The following is a 16,702-nucleotide window of genomic DNA, read 5'->3' as shown; positions in this document are numbered from 1 at the left end:
AAAAATAGACTCCAATCACCATGCAATGGCGTGAGATATGTGCTAAACACAAAAAGTCCAATGAAGTGATAAATGTGAAACTGAAGAAAATAAATCAATGAAATGTCCAAAATAGCATCAATCAATATAAAGTGATTCGTGTGAACGTGCTGGCAGCGATGGAGTGATCCAGTTGTATAAGGTGAACAATGCCCGGTGATCGGGCTCACAAAGCGCTTACCTCCCTCACAGGGAAAAACAGCATCGAAATCCACAGCTGGACTGTCCCACAGCTTCTCCAATGGACGACCGCCGTCCTCTCGATTGTTCTCAGGCGCGTGTCCTCACCTCTGTGTGTGGTTCCGGTCTTCTCAAAGATGGCGACTCAGTATCCCAGCAAGCACAAGATGATAAAGGAAGAAAAAAAGGGGCTCCAATAGTGAAGTAATTCTCACGAATGTTTAATAGATAAAAAAATCTGGATGCATAGCAGAAAAACTTTCAGGAAAACAAGATGACATGCAGCAATAGTACGGACGAGATGCCGCAGCACTTCCGGTATTGCTAGATACGCCTTACGCGTTGCGTCACGACACGTGACTTCATCAGCCTCTGATGAAGTCACGTGTCGTGACGCAACGTATCAGCCTCTGATGAAGTCACGTGTCGTGACGCAACGCGTAAGGCGTATCTAGCAATACCGGAAGTGCTGCGGCATCTCGTCCGTACTACTGCTGCATGTCATCTTGTTTTCCTGAAAGTTTTTCTGCTATGCATCCAGATTTTTTTATCTATTAAACATTCGTGAGAATTACTTCACTATTGGAGCCCCTTTTTTTCTTCCTTTATCATCTTGTGCTTGCTGGGATACTGAGTCGCCATCTTTGAGAAGACCGGAACCACACACAGAGGTGAGGACACGCGCCTGAGAACAATCGAGAGGACGGCGGTCGTCCATTGGAGAAGCTGTGGGACAGTCCAGCTGTGGATTTCGATGCTGTTTTTCCCTGTGAGGGAGGTAAGCGCTTTGTGAGCCCGATCACCGGGCATTGTTCACCTTATACAACTGGATCACTCCATCGCTGCCAGCACGTTCACACGAATCACTTTATATTGATTGATGCTATTTGGGACATTTCATTGATTTATTTTCTTCAGTTTCACATTTATCACTTCATTGGACTTTTTGTGTTTAGCACATATCTCACGCCATTGCATGGTGATTGGAGTCTATTTTTTCCTCTAGATTAGAGGATCGTAAACTTTCATTTTGATATATTGTTCACTTATTTATACATTCCTTTGCGCTCATCACTTCACTTTTATATTCACTATTTTTGTTGTTAGCACCAATTAGATTTGAGCTGCATTGGTTTTTTTTTCATGATTTATTGATTGCCAGCACATTTTCTATATCTTATTTGGTTAGTAATAGCTAGCGCTTTAGTTCCCCCCTTTATTCAATTAGCACTTTAGTTTTTTCCTGTTCGTGTCCTATAGACTGACGGTGTTCAAACAAATTTTTTGCCTGTTCGCAAGTTCTGGTGCGAACCAACTGAACCGGGGGTGTTCGGCTCATTTCAGCATTTGCTCACTCAAGTCGGTTACAATGGTGAACTGCAGTCAGATCGATGACCCCAATGAGAGCGATGAGCTTGCAGATGAGCTTGCCTGACAGTTTGTGCAGAAACTCTTTGGTTATGCAAACCGATTGTTGCAGCAGATGTCCGGATGGCTGGTCTCAGACAATCTTGGAGGTGAAGATGCTGGATGTGGAGGTCCTGGGCTGGTGTGGTTACACGTGGTCTGCGGTTGTGAGGCCGGTTGGATGTACTGCCAAATTCTCCAAAACGCCTTTGGAGACGGTTTAGGGTAGAGAAATTAACATTCAATTCAAGGGCAACAGGCTCTGGTGGACATTCCTGCAGTCAGCACGCCAATTGCACGCTCCCTCAAAACTTGCGACATCTGTGGCATTGTGTACATTTTAGAGTGGCCATTTATTGTGGCCAGTCTAAAGGCACGCCTGTAAGGTGGATATATTATCTCAGCAAAGGAGAAGTGCTCACTAACACAGATTTAGACAGATTTGTGAACAATTTTTGAGAGAAATAGGCCTTTTGTGTACAACGAAAAAGTCGTAGATATTTGAGTTCAGCTCATGATAAATAGGGGCAAACACAAAATTGATACGTTTAAAATGTTGCTCAATATATATATATATATATATATATATATATATATATATATATATATATATATATATATATATATTTATACACACACACACACACAATCAGTAGTGTCCCCTTAATGTAGTCTGCTGCACAGTAAATGTCTTTACTGGTGAGTCAGTTGCCAGATGACAAAACAGGAGGTCACATAAATACTCTATAACTATTGCATAGGGCAACACATACCTTAATGCAATCGTTTTACATTTCCCAGCGCTCGGCAGACCACAGAACGTACTTTTTATGGTTATTTTACAGAAATATTTTATGGTTTCGGCTCTACAATATGTTGCCACCTTATGCTTTGAGTTATAAGGCCTACTTAGCGGAGGCCATTGCAGGCTGAAAAAAAATAAGAATAATTAAGAAAAAGTGTAAAGGAAAAATACACACGGCAAAATATTAAACATACGCCTTTTAAAGCAGAGCATAAAACAGCTTTTAATAAAACATTACTACATCTAGTAAAAGCAGCCTATTTTTTTTTTTTTTTTGCTATAAGAAGTTGAAAAAGTTCAAAACTTTCCTCCTCCTTCTTGTGTTTTAGATACCTAACAAAGAGCATGTGATATTTGACTTTTTGCTCTACTGTACTGTTGGTGAAATGCTAAATAAAAAGTCACTTAAAATGATACATTTTGTTGAAAATAGAGCGGATAGTATACCGGTCTACTAGAAAAATGAACCTGGGTCCACATCAACCATATTAAAGAAGAACATTTAGGCCGGTTAACACCTATGCGAATTGGTTGCGGCTTAAACCAATCCAATTCGCATAACATTATAAAATACATTGATTTCAATGAGACTGGTTCACATATGTGCGATGCATTTGCACTGCGCATTGCCGAAAAAAAGTGTGCGTATTCTAGGCATTGCGGTGCGGCTCAGGTGCGAATTCAGGAATCGTTGGGACAAGAGACAGAAACTGCAGGAGAAAGTCAGCTGACGGGCAACAGCGTGAAGGAGGAGGAGCTTTCTGCTGTGAGCAGAGACCCCATGTTGGAAAAGGCTGTAAGTGCCAGCGCCATCCACACCACCACTGACTAAACCCCCCCTCCCCACCACCACATCTGCCTCTGTCTGACCCCCCCACCACTGCCTCTGTCTGAATCCCCCACAACCACCACAGCTGCATTGGACAGAACCCCATCACCACCACCACTGTTGCATGTAAATCTAACTTTCTAGTACATTTCACTTTGGTTTTCAATTGTCTTGATACAAAATAATGGATGTGTTGACCTTTTTGTGGGTGTGATTTTTTTTTTGGAGTTGCACTCTCCTGTATGTTCCAGTTTTTTGGCAAGTCAGATTGTTTCTACAGCACCACCTATTGTCAAAATCATTAAGGGCTAGACTTTCAGTGTGACCCAATAGCACAGTGGTTTTCAAAGGGATCAGAGGTGATAGGGACAGACTTTAGCCTATGTTCACATTTGGGCGCCTCCTGTTATAGGGTGACAACCCCCTGTCTCTATTAACTCTAGGGGATGAAGAATAAGATCCAATACTAAAGCAGCCTATAGATGTTGCTTCATTCTCCCATCAACAGAGTCAGTGTTCCACAGTGCTACTGTGTTCTGCCGGCGGGGAGCCTTCCATGCAAGCAGAACACAGTGAAAACTACTGGTGGCTATAGTCGCCAGCAGTGATTGCATGAATACAAATATGACAGGCTGGTTTTACTGAAGTCGATCGATGGAACGAATGGTGGATCGAATCTCGGTCTGTCCCTGCTGAACCAGCCAAGATTCGATTCATCTATAGCCAGGTTTAACCAATTTTAACCAACTTAAAGCGGAGCTCAAGACTCCTCACCAAAATTTTTAAGTCAGCATCTACAAATACTGTAGCTGACGGCTTTTACTATTAGGGCACTTACCTGTCCAGGGATCCTGCCATGTCCTCACTCAAGACGATTCTTGAATTGGCTCTTGGGTGCTGGAACTGTCATCTTGGGTAAGGGAAACCGGCAGTTTCCTACTGCACATGCGCGAATCACACTTCACTTTCGCATACCTCCCAACTTTCAGAGATGGGAATGAGGGATGCCTATTATTAAAAGAATGTAGGCATAGGACACACACCCTGCCACGCTCCCTTAAAGGAGAATTGTGCAAAAAAAATTGGTTAAGCCCACAAGTGCTTTTTTTTACCACTACTATTCCTTTATACTGGCTCTTGGAATTTACAAATGCACCAATTTATAAACTGGGTGAAAGGTTTAGCACGTAATACACTTTTTGAAAGCTAAATAGTGCATTTTATATATATATATATATATATATATATATATATATATATATATATATATATATATATATATATATAGATCAGACCAAAATGAGGGACAAATGAGGAGAAAAGAGTGATAGAGGGACATTGTTCCAAATTGGGGAGAGTCCCTCCAAATCAGGGACAGTTGGGAGCTATGCTTTTTCAATGGGCCGGCTGTTGAGAGGGATGAACTTCTGGGTGAGTTTGCTTCGGATAACCTGGTACCCCCCCCCCCCCAGAAGGTGCCAAATGTGGCACTGGAGGGGGGGGGAGAAGGCAGACAAGCAGAGCTTCCCATTTCTGGGTGGAGCTCCACTTTAAATCTTTAAATTTGGCAGGCTCCTTCCATCTGTGCCTCTTCTATATCATAATCATGAACTGTGGTTGTATGACATATAATCGACTTCAATGCAGGATCTATAGCCCTGTATTGTACCTGAGGACAGTGAGGACCTGGCCACAACCCAGAGAAAAGAAGAACACCAGAGTCTGCTGGAACGAGGAGATAAGGTAAGTATTATAACTTTTTTCTCATCCTCTAAAGTTAATGAGCATTGCCCTTGTGGTGTGGGGGAAAGGGGACGTTGCAAGTGTTTGCTCCTTTCTACTTCCCTGCAAAGCAAAGGCATAATGTGCTAGTATGCAATAATACTAGCATATTATGTGATGCTTAACTGCAAACCAAGCCCGTGCTGTCCCCACTGCATCCATGGCTGCATCCATCTTTTCCCGTGTTCCTTCCGGGGCCGCGGACCCTGTCTGTGTGACTGGCCGGAGCCGCGTGATGTCACTCCCACGCATGCATGCAGGCGCCAATGACTTCATTGAACAGTGAATATCTAAAAAACGGCACACATTTAATAGATGTTTACAGTACAGTAAGCTTAGAATAAGGTTTACCTATAGGTACAACTTCCCCATGGAGGTATATGTATTCTTCTCCATATTTTTGGTAAAAAAATCGCAATGACTGTAAATTGTATATTGGTTTTCGCAAAAGTTATAGCATCTACAAAATAGGGGATAGATTTATGGAATTTTTATTTATAATTTATTTATAATTTTCTTTTTTTTACTAGTAATGGTGGCGATCTGTGATTTTTAGCAGGTCACGTTTGACACTATTTTCGGACTGTTGACATTTATACAGCGATCAAAGCTAAAAATAGCCACTGATTACTGTGTAAATGTCACTGGCAGGGAAGAGGTTAACACTGGGGGGGGGCGATCAAGGGGTTAAATGTGTTTCCTATTGAGTGTTTCTAACTGTGGGGGGATAGGACGGATTGGGGGAGGAGACCGATCATTGTTTCTAACCAGTAGGAACAACAGATCAGTCTCCTCGCCTCCGACAGAACAGGGATCTGTCTGTTTACATTGACAGATCTCCGTTGTGTCCTTCTCAGGAGCAAGCGCGGGCAGCCAAGGGTCATCGCGGCCACTGGCCACGTGCATTGGCTCCTACATCTCGCGGCACCCCCTATACTTCTTAAAGCACCCTCTGTCCAGCTACAGCGATTCGCGCAGGAGTGCCATTGTGTCGCCGTATTTCGACAGTGGGCGTTTGGGAAGTGGTTAAGCTGAACTGGCTGGATTTCGATCTGTCTATGGGCAGGCTGGTTGTACTGAAGTAAATCCATTAATCAACTTTAGTACAACCAACCTGTCGGGGGGGGGGGGGGGATTCCCCCTGATTAATGCCAGTAGGGAAGGCTCCCGTGTCCTGCCCTCTGGCAAAACACACGATCGTAGGAGGGATTTCCCCCAACAACACTGACTGTGCTGATGGGGGGATCCAGCAGTTTTCTTTCCTTCAACCCATGGTTAAAGGAAAGAAAATTGCATAATATATGGCCTGCCAAAGTCTTTAGCATAACAGCCCTTTTCCTATGCTCAGAATTGCCATTTAGGAAATGTACAGAATAGGAAAAAAAGATCGAAACCATCAAACATGTTGACAAAAGCAGATCTTTCCCCGCCAGTCAAAACAAACTTGAGACTTGTGCTTGTCTTTATCTCTGATTGCTCTTACTTAAGTCAAAATCCGTCTAAAGTGCAATGGCCTCTTATCTGCCTTTACATTGTGTGTTTGCAGTCCCGATAGAGCAGTTTCCTCTGCTACTGGCACACTCTCCTCTAATCTCCCGCAATGATTGTCATTTGTACTGTCCTTGGGGTCAAAAGCCACTTACAAGTTCCTTGCATTAACCTTGAGTCTGTTTGTAAATAGTAATCATATCCCCAGACCGATCCTCTTCTATAAAGTAAACACGTCTAATGGAGCCTTTCCTCCGGCCATCCTTCATCCACTTTATTGCTGCGTCCTCTCTTCACTGCACTTTGCCCATAACACTGTGTTATGGCCAGCAATGCACAAATGGCCTCTTCTGGTGGAGAAAATATAAAGTTATTTTCAAAGATTTTTGTATATAGTACAAGTCAATGTGGTTAGCAATAAATAAATTATGTGAACAGGGCATATTAAAGTTTTAAAACCTATGTAAACCCAAAATCAGTTTTAAGTATGTTTGGCAATCTACTTCTCTGTACATATTTTCATAAAGGATAAGTTCACCTTTACAGAAAAAATAATAAATGTAAATTTTTGCAAAAAAAAGTGCATTTATTATTTCTTCCTGCATGCCCCTTTAACGACCGGGCCATTTACGACACTGCGTCGCTTTAACTGACAATTGCACGGTCGTGCGACGTTGTACCCAATCAAAATTTATGTTAATTTTTTCCCACAAATAGAGCTTTCTTTTGGTGGTATTTGATCACCTCCGCGATTTTTTATTTTTTGCGCTATAAACAAAAGGAGAACGCCAATTTTGAAAAAAAAAACATAATGGCCTGGATTCATAAAGAAGATACGACAACGTATCTTCTGGTACGCCATCGTATCTCTGAGTCCGGCCGTCGTATCTATGCGCCTGATTCATAGAATCAGGTTACGCATAGATATCCCTAAGATTTGACAGGTGTAAGTGACTTACACCGTCGGATCTTAGGCTGCAATTCCAGGCCGGCTTCTAGGTGGCGCTTCCGTATTATTACGCAAGGAATATGCAAATGAGGAGTTACGCCGATTCAGAAACGAACGACCGCCCGGCACTTTTTTTTTACGTCGTTTGCGTTCGGCTTTTTCCGGCGTATAGTTACCCCTGCTATATGAGGCGTAGCTTATGTTAAGTATGGCCGTCGTTCCCACGCCGAGTTTTGAAATTTTACTTTGTTTGCGTAAGTCGTTCGCGAATACGGATGGACGTAATTTACGTTCACGTCGAAACCAATGACGTCCTTGCGACGTCATTTAGAGCAATGCACTCTGGGATTTTTTGGGGATGGCGCATGCGCAGTTCGGTCAGCGCGGGGACGCACTTCATTTAAATGATACACGCCCCCTACCCACCGAATTTGAATTCCGCCGGGGGATTTACGATACGCCGCCGCAACTTTACAGGCAAGTGCTTTGTGAATAAAGCACTTGCCTGAAAAACTTGCGGCGGCGTAACGTAAATGAGATCTAAAGATCCGCTCACCTATCTGAATCTAGCCCAATATCTTTTACTTTTTTCTATAATAAATATCCAAATTAAAAAAATATATATATATTTTTCCTCAGTTTAGGCCGATATGTATTCTTCTACATATTTTTGTAAAAAAAATCCCAATAACCGTATATTGATTGGTTTGCGCAAAAGTTATAGCGTCTACAAAATAGGGGATAGATTTATGGCATTTTTATTATTTTTTAAAAATTTTTTTCTAGTAATGGCGGTGATCTGTCATTTTTATTGGGACTGCGACATTTTGTTGACACATTTTTGGTACCACTGACATCTACACAGCGATCCATGCTATACAAATGCACTGATTACTGTATAAATGGCACTGGCAGGGAAGGGGTTAACACTAGGGGGCGATCAAGGGGTAACTCTGTTCCCTAGGTTCGTTCTAATTAACTGTGGGGGAGATGAGACTGACTTGGGGAGGAGATAGATCGGTGTTCATACTTAGTATAAACACACAATCTGTCTCCTCTTCCCCTGAGAGAACCGGGATTTGTGTGTTTACCCACACAGATCCCAGTTCTTGCTCTGTCACGAGCGATCACGGGTGCCCAGCAGTGCCTGTGCGCACCCCCTAGTGGTCAAAAGGGGAACCGACGTACAGCTACGCCGGTTCGCCCAGGGGAGGCTGCGGCGGCTGGTTGGGAAGGGGTTGATTCAATTAAAACACCACTTGGCATCCTACAAACAAATACAAAAATGGGCAGTGGAGGATGGACCTAGGCACCAAACTGCCCTAGTTTTGTTAAAAAAATGAATTAAAATAAGATTGTAGTGGTTGGCCTTATGAGTGAAAGCTCTCCTGTATTCACAAAAAGATAAATGAGTAAGGAACAGATGTGCTGAGGTGCTAAAACATTCTCCTAGCCCAGGGGTCCTCAAACTACGGCCATCCAGTTGTTCAGGAACTACAATTCCCATCATGCTCAGTCATGTCTGTGAATTTCAGAGTTTTACAATGCCTCATGGGATTTGTAGTTCCGTAACAGCTGGAGGGTCGTAGTTTGAAGATCCCTGTCAACCTAGCCCATATTACAGTGGCAAGAAATGTACGTGAAACCCTTGGATTTAGCTGGCTTTTTGCAGTAATTTGCCATAACATAATGTCCTATGTGATCCTCATCAAGTCGCCGCATGCTCGGAATCATTGAACTTAATTTTTCTCGGCTCATTGTAGTGTTGTACGTCACCGCGTTCTTGATGGTCGGAATTTTGTGTGACCGTGTGTGTGCAACACAAGTTTGAGCCAAAATTCAGTCGGAAACAAAATCCACGGTTTTCTTGTCAGAATTTCCATCACAACACCATCACAACAGTCACAACAATAAACAAACACAGTGGGCCGGATTCACATACATTGGCGCATATTTATGCCGGCCTAGCGTATCGAATATATGCTACGCCGATGCAGCGCACAGAGGCAAGCACTGGATTCTCAAAGCACTCGCCCCCAGTCGCTCTCAAATCTACGCTGGGTTTCCTCAGCGTAAGCCAGCGTAGGTGGAAGTGGGCGTGAGCCATGCTAATGAGCCGTGACCCCATGTAAATGAAGGACTGAGCGTCATAAAATTACGAATAACTTACGGCGCATGCGCCGTCCCGTGGACGCATCTCAGTGCGCATGCTCAGAATCACGTCGAAACAACTGCCTCCTATATGGGGAATAACTTTACCCCGGACGTACGACTTACGCAAACCGCGTATATTATACACCGGGAGCAAGTACGTTTGTGAATCGGCGTATCTCCCTCATTTGCATATGTGCATAGAAAATCAATGGGAGCCGCAAATGCGCACGGCGTAATATGCGCCCACGATACGACGGCGTAGGCAAGTTACGTCGGTCCTAGGAAGCCTATTTTTTCAGACGTATCTCAGATTGTGGGCACGGCGCATAGATACGACGGCGCATAGTTATACTTACGCGGCGTATCTCGAGATACGTCGGCGTAAGTGCTTGTGAATCCGGCCCAATGTGGTTAAAGCGGGAGTTCACCCTAAGATTAGATTCATGCTCATTTTGTCTAGGGGAATCGGCTAGTTTTTTAAAAAACGAATCAGTACTTACCGTTTTAGAGAGCGATCTTCTCCGCCGCTTCCGGGTATGGTCTTCGGGACTGGGCGTTCCTTCTTGATTGACAGTCTTCCGACAGGCTTCCGACGGTCGCATCTATCACGTCACGAGTAGCCGAACGTCGGTGCGGCTTTATACGGCGCCTGCGCACCGACGTTCGGCTACTTTCGGAGAATCGTGACGCGATAGATGCGACCGTCGGAAGCCTGTCGGAAGACTTTCAATCCAGAAGGAACGCCCAGTCCCGCAGCCCATACCCGGAAGCGGCGGAGAAGATGTATCTCTAAAACGGTAAGTATGGCTTTGATTTAAAAAAAACTACCCGATTCCCCTAGACAAAATGAGCATGAATCTAATATTAAAAATTGTCATTTCCGGGTGAACCTCCATTTTAAGCTAAACCCACCCAATTACACATTTTCAGTGCTGGAGGACCACCGGCACCAATGACGTCAAGCAAGCGCTTTTGGTAGCCCTGGATCAGACCTGCACAATGTCCAGGAGGATTTTTTAACCATTCTTCTTTACAAAACGTCAGCTCAGACCCATTTGTAGGATGACTGGTGTGAACGGCTGTCTTGAGGTCATTTCATTGCATCTCTATGGCGTTAAGGTCTGGAATATGACAGGGCAAATCCAAAAGGATCATTTACTTTTTCTGAAGCCAGTCTACTTTGAACCTTTGGGTCATTGTCCTGCTGCATCACCCAACTTCTACTAAACTTCAGTTGATGGACATCCATCACCCATCAATTAATTATCCTGTAGGATATTTTGGTAAACTTGAGAATTTATTTTTTCTGCCGCTGTAAAGTGACAGAACAGGATATGCCTCAGCAAACTTATGAACCCCTGGTCTCGGTACCATTGGATAAGGTCAAGTCAAATCTGTGCCTACTTCTAGTAAAACGTATTGAAGTAATCTGGTGATGAAGGCAATACTAATTAAAACATACCTATTTTATTCTTGAGAATGGAACCGTAAAATATTTTCTTAAACTTTCAAATGCAAAATTATAAAATGAAAGTAGCCTTTGATAATTATAGAACAGTCTAGAGCCGTATTCATTTGGGATTTATAAGCTGGCCAAAGAGCACACAGAAAGAATGAGAGGGCTGCATGAGATCCAAGAAACATAGTTTACATGACTGGCCTACGCCCTCCAAAAACTTTTTTGGCTTTACAAAAATTTAAAAATGAAACGCTCCTCTCTCCTTGGAAAGACATTCCCACTCACAAGCTGATCTGTGGGATGTTCCCATATGGTGGAATTCCACGCTGCAGATGTTTGATTACCTTATGAGCTAAAACATCAAAGAAGGGAGTGTGTGTTCTCTGGGCCCAGCCTATGGCAACCAAACAGGGAACATTTTTTTGTCAGATATAAAGGTTTCGTAAACTGCAAATTCTGCCTAGCTTGGGCAAGATTTGTCAAAGGGATTACATTTTGCAAGAATTTTTGGCAGTGGTGTATTTAGGTTTTGTGCTGCCCTAGGCAAAACGGGCGCCCCCCCCCCATCTAAATTTGTCCCACCCAGCCGCTTTAAATTTTCACATGCCCGTGCAACTCATTTTAAAAGCCTTTTACGGGTTACTACTTTAGATTTATTGAGGAGTTCTGGTGCTAGAAATAATGCCCATGATCTGACGTTCGTGGTGATTCCTTACATGTGTGGGACGATCGCTGTGTGCGTGCGGGACCGACACGCATTTTTCGCCCTTGCATGCGAGCCTAGGAGGACTGGGGGCACTTTGAATTAAAAAATGTTTTAATTATTTATTTATCTTATTTATTTTTATTATTTATTTTTACGCTGTTGCTTTAATTATTTTTTTCATTACTTTTATTGCTGTCACAAGGAATGTGAACATCCTTGTAACAGCAATAGGCACGTGACAGGCAGTGGCAGCTGGTGCTCCATTTTTTAGGGGGGGGTGGCAAACAAACCACCCGCCACCCCCCATTCAGTCCACCCGTCAGTCAAAATCCCCTCTGTCGCTCGGTCTATTGGCAAACCACCCACCACAACACCCTTTAACCGTCCCTTGCCCATCCGCCCACCAGCCCCACACTTACCCCATCTAGGCAGCTTTGGCGGATTCCCCATGTGTCTCCTCCTCAGCGGTCAAAACTGTCGCTTCTCCTCTCGGCAAATCGGGTCTTAAGACCCGCTTCCTGATTGGCTGAGAGGAGAAGCAAGAAGACAATAGCGAATATCAATTCGGTATTGTTACACAACTGGGTGGCAACTTAACTGCTTGCCGACCAGCGTACGACTATATACGTCGGCAGCATGCCACGGACAGGCAGAAGGACGTATATATGCGTCCCCTTTAAGATTGCGGCATTGTGGACGCGCGCTGCGAGCTCCGTAAGCCCGGCCGCGGGTCCCGCGGACTCGATCGCACCGGGGATACCCGCGATCATCTCACGGTGAGGAAGAACTGGGAGATGCTGATGTAAACAAGCATCTCCCCACTATGCCTAGTGACAATGACAGTGATCACCGCTTCCTGTAATCGGAAGTGGTGATCACTGTCTTGTCACATGTAGCCCATCCCCCCTACAGTAAGAATCACTCACTAGGGCACACTTAACCCCTACAGCGCCACCTATTGGTTAACCCCTTCACTGCCAGTGCCATTTTCACAGTAATCAGTGCTTTTTTATAGCACTGATCGCTGCAAAAATGACAATGGTCCCAAAAATGTGTCAAAAGTGTCCGATGTGTCCGCCATATTGTCGCAGTCATGATAAAAATCGCTGATCGTCGCCATTACTAAAAAATGTAATATTAATAAAATTGCCATAAAACTATCCCTAATTTTTGTAGACGCTATAACTTTTGCGCAAATCGATCAATAAACGCTTATTGCGATTTTTTTACCAAAAATATGTAGAAGACTACATATCGGCCTAAACTGAGGAACAAAAAAAAACATTTTTTTATATATTTTTTGGGGATATTTATTATAGCAAAAAGTAAAAAATATAGAATTTTTTTCAAAATTGACGCTCTATTTTTGTTTATAGCACAAAAAAAAACAAACGCAGAGGTGATCAAATACCACCAAAAGAAAGCTCTATTTGTGGGGTAAAAAAGGAGTCAATTTTGATTGGGAGCCACGTTGCATGACCGCGCTATTGTCAGTTTAAACAACGCAGTGCCAAATCGCAAAAAGTGGCTCGGTCATTTAGCAACAAAGTGGTTAAAAGGTAAAACTAATGTATGAGAAATTACATGCAAAGCAAGATAGTTCAAGTCGTGATTTGTCGTAATTGTGGTGATTATGACTTATGCTGCGTACACACGATAGGTTAGTCTGATGAAAACGGTCTGATGGACCGTTTTCATCAGACCAAACCGATCGTGCGTGGGCCCCATCGGTTATTTATCCATAGGTTAAAAAAATAGGAACTTGTTTTAAAATTATCTGATGGATAAAAAACCTATAGAAAAAAAAAAACGATCGTCTGTGGGTACGTCCATCGGTTAAAAATCCACACATGCTCAGAATCAAGTCGACGCATGCTTGGAAGCATTGAACTTCATTTTTTTCAGCACGTCGTTGTGTTTTACGTCACCACGTTCTGACACGGTCATTTTTTTAACTGATGATGTGTAGGCACGACGGACCATCAGTCAGCGTCATCAGATAAGGCCCCGTACACACGACCGGATCTGTCCGCTGGGATTTATCCGCGGATCAGTTCCAGCAGATAGATCCGGTCGAGTGTATGGCCTAGCGGACATTTTCAAGCGGACATTTGTCCAGCCGACGGTTTTCCAGCGGATAAAAATTTCTTAGCATGCTAAGAAATCTATCCGCTGGAAACCTGTCCTTCGGACTTATCCGGTCATCTGTACAGACTCACCGGATAAGTCCGTCCGATCCCCATCCCTCGCATGAGTCGAAATGATTCGACGCATGCGTGGAAGTATTTACCTTCCAGGGTCGCACACGTCGCCGCGTCATCGTCGTGGCGATGGCGCGGCCACGTCACCGCGGATGTTTTCCGCGGGGATTTTGATCTGATGGTGTGTACAGCCATCAGATCAAAATCCGCCAGCGGACATATCCGACTGTGTGATTGTGTCCGGCGGACCGTTTTCATCGGATATCCGCCCGTGTGTACAGGGCCTAACTGATGGAAAAATCCATCAGACCGTTTTCATCAGACTAACCTGTCATTTAAATTGACATGATGGTGTGTACGCGGCATCACTCTCTTATCCTTTGGGACCAATATAAAGGTAAACTTGGCCTAATTTCACCTATACCCCAAGGCTCCTCCATTTGCCACAGCATTTGAACATCCAGATAGTTTCTCATGGTGGATAACTAATGCCGCGTACACACGATCAGGCTTTTGCCTGGCCAAATCACATCGGAATTCTGACGGAATTCCATCGGAGAAATATAGAACATGTTCTATATTTAAATTCTGATGAAAAAACTCAGATGGGGCATACACACGATCGGAATATCTGATGGTTTGCGCAAAATTTATAGCGTTTACCAAATAGGGGATAGTTTTATTGCATTTTTATTAATATATATTTTTTTAATACTAATGGCGGCAATCAGTGATTTTTTTCATGACTGCGACATTATGACGGACACATCGAACATTGACACAGTTTTGGGACCATTGTCATTTTCACAGCGAAAAGTGCTATAAAAATGCACTGATTACTTAGCATGCTAAGAAACTTGTCCGGTGGAATCCTGTTCGTCGGACATGTCCGATGGTTAGTACAACTCATCGGACATGTCCGCTGGCCCGAAATCCCGCACATGCGTCAAAGTGATTCGACACATGCGTGGAAGCATTGAACTTCCGGGTTCGCGCACGTCGCCGCGTCATCGTCGCCGCCACGTCACCGCGTATTCTGTCCATGTGTACACACATCAGACCAAATGATCCCAGCAGACATGTCCGATGAAAACGGTCCACGGACATGTGTACGAGGCCTGACAGTGAAGGGGTTAACCAGGAGGGTGCGTTGTAGGGGTTAAGTGTGTACTAAAGGAGTGTTTTTACTGTGGGGGGGCGTGGCTGTGCGTGTGATGTCACTGATCGTCGTTCCCTAACACAGGGAACAGACGATCAGTGACAGCCACACTAGGAAGAACGGGGAAGGTTTGTTCACACTTACCTGTTAAGGAGGAGAGGACCGGGTCGCGAGCGCGCCGCACGGCTGGGCTCTTAAAGGGGACGTACATGTACACCCTTGTGCCCAGCCGTGCCATTTTGACTACGTAAATTGTTGTGCGGCAGTCCTTAAGTGGTTAAACAGATCTGCGGTGATTCTCCCAGAGGCAAAGGGCTATAAGGTATTGACTAGATGGAATTATTCTCCATCCAGATTTCAGGCCATATTTCCAGGAACGTCTGGACTAAGTTTTAGGGGCTTCCAGCTTCTAGGTACCTTTAAACATATATTTTGGGATTGTGGGCTACTTTCTCCGGTGTGGAAGAAAGTGACTGCTATCGCTTCTGCGATATCTGGTACTCCCTTACAACTCACGGTCTCAAAGTGTCTGCTTGGAGCATCAATCCCAGGTATCTTCCGTAAGGAGCAATGTCTTATACACACTATTTGCATATCCACCTTGTGGGCCATTGATCTACACTGAAAGACCCCAATCCTCCAATCTGAACAGAATTGATAAGGATATGATCATGGAGAGGATTTTGTATACCTTACGGGATAAAATGCACCTGTTCGAGCATAGGTGGGACTCATGGAAAACCCACAGGCATTTTTTACTATCACAGGACTAAATACCAATCTAGACTACCAGACCTTGCATGAGCAATACTCTCAGGTATACCTCTTTCCTACTTCTTTATGTATTGGTTATTTTGGATAATAACGGTTCAGTATTTTCTAAAGACTTCCTGTATGCTTCGGAAATGGTTGTTCTTTATCTTGGTTATCTTAGATGTCCTCTTGACATCAATTCTATGATCTATACTGTCATATGATTGTATAATCCCTATACCTCAATAAAAATAGTTTGTAAACAAAAATGTCATTTCATTATTCGGAGCATTCAGTAAACTTTGTTTATACTGTAATTCAAGTATTTGCATATACCCGAATCTCCGAATAACAAAAAATGTGTCCAAATATTAATATCGGAATGAGAAGAAGCACACATGTCTACTCTGTGTATCATTTAAGACACAGGTGTCAAACACAAGGCCCGTGGGCCGAATCTGGCCCTCCAGGCCATTCTATGTGGCCCTTGCACCTCTCCTGCAGCTGCCGAAGAGCTTCAGCCCTCCTCTGGTCCTACTCCAGAACCTTACCTTCTGCTTTCAAGCAATGCATCCAGCTTCTTCCCAGCAGCAGCATAAGGAAAGGGGGGTGCACTGTGATGTAAGTGGAGAGTGGGGCACTCAACTTCTGATGGTGGGGTGGCTCTTGACATCTAATGTAAAGGGGAGGGGATGCGGTGGACATCTAATCTTACAGATACAACCGGCCCTTTTGAGGGCAATCATAATGCTGATGCAGTCCACAATGAAATTGGGTTTGACACCCCTGAT

Source organism: Rana temporaria, chromosome 7, assembly GCF_905171775.1.
Source record: "Rana temporaria chromosome 7, aRanTem1.1, whole genome shotgun sequence".
NCBI lineage: Eukaryota > Metazoa > Chordata > Amphibia > Anura > Ranidae > Rana > Rana temporaria.
The sequence above is the reverse complement of the archived record's forward strand: the minus strand, read 5'-3'. Positions refer to the sequence as shown.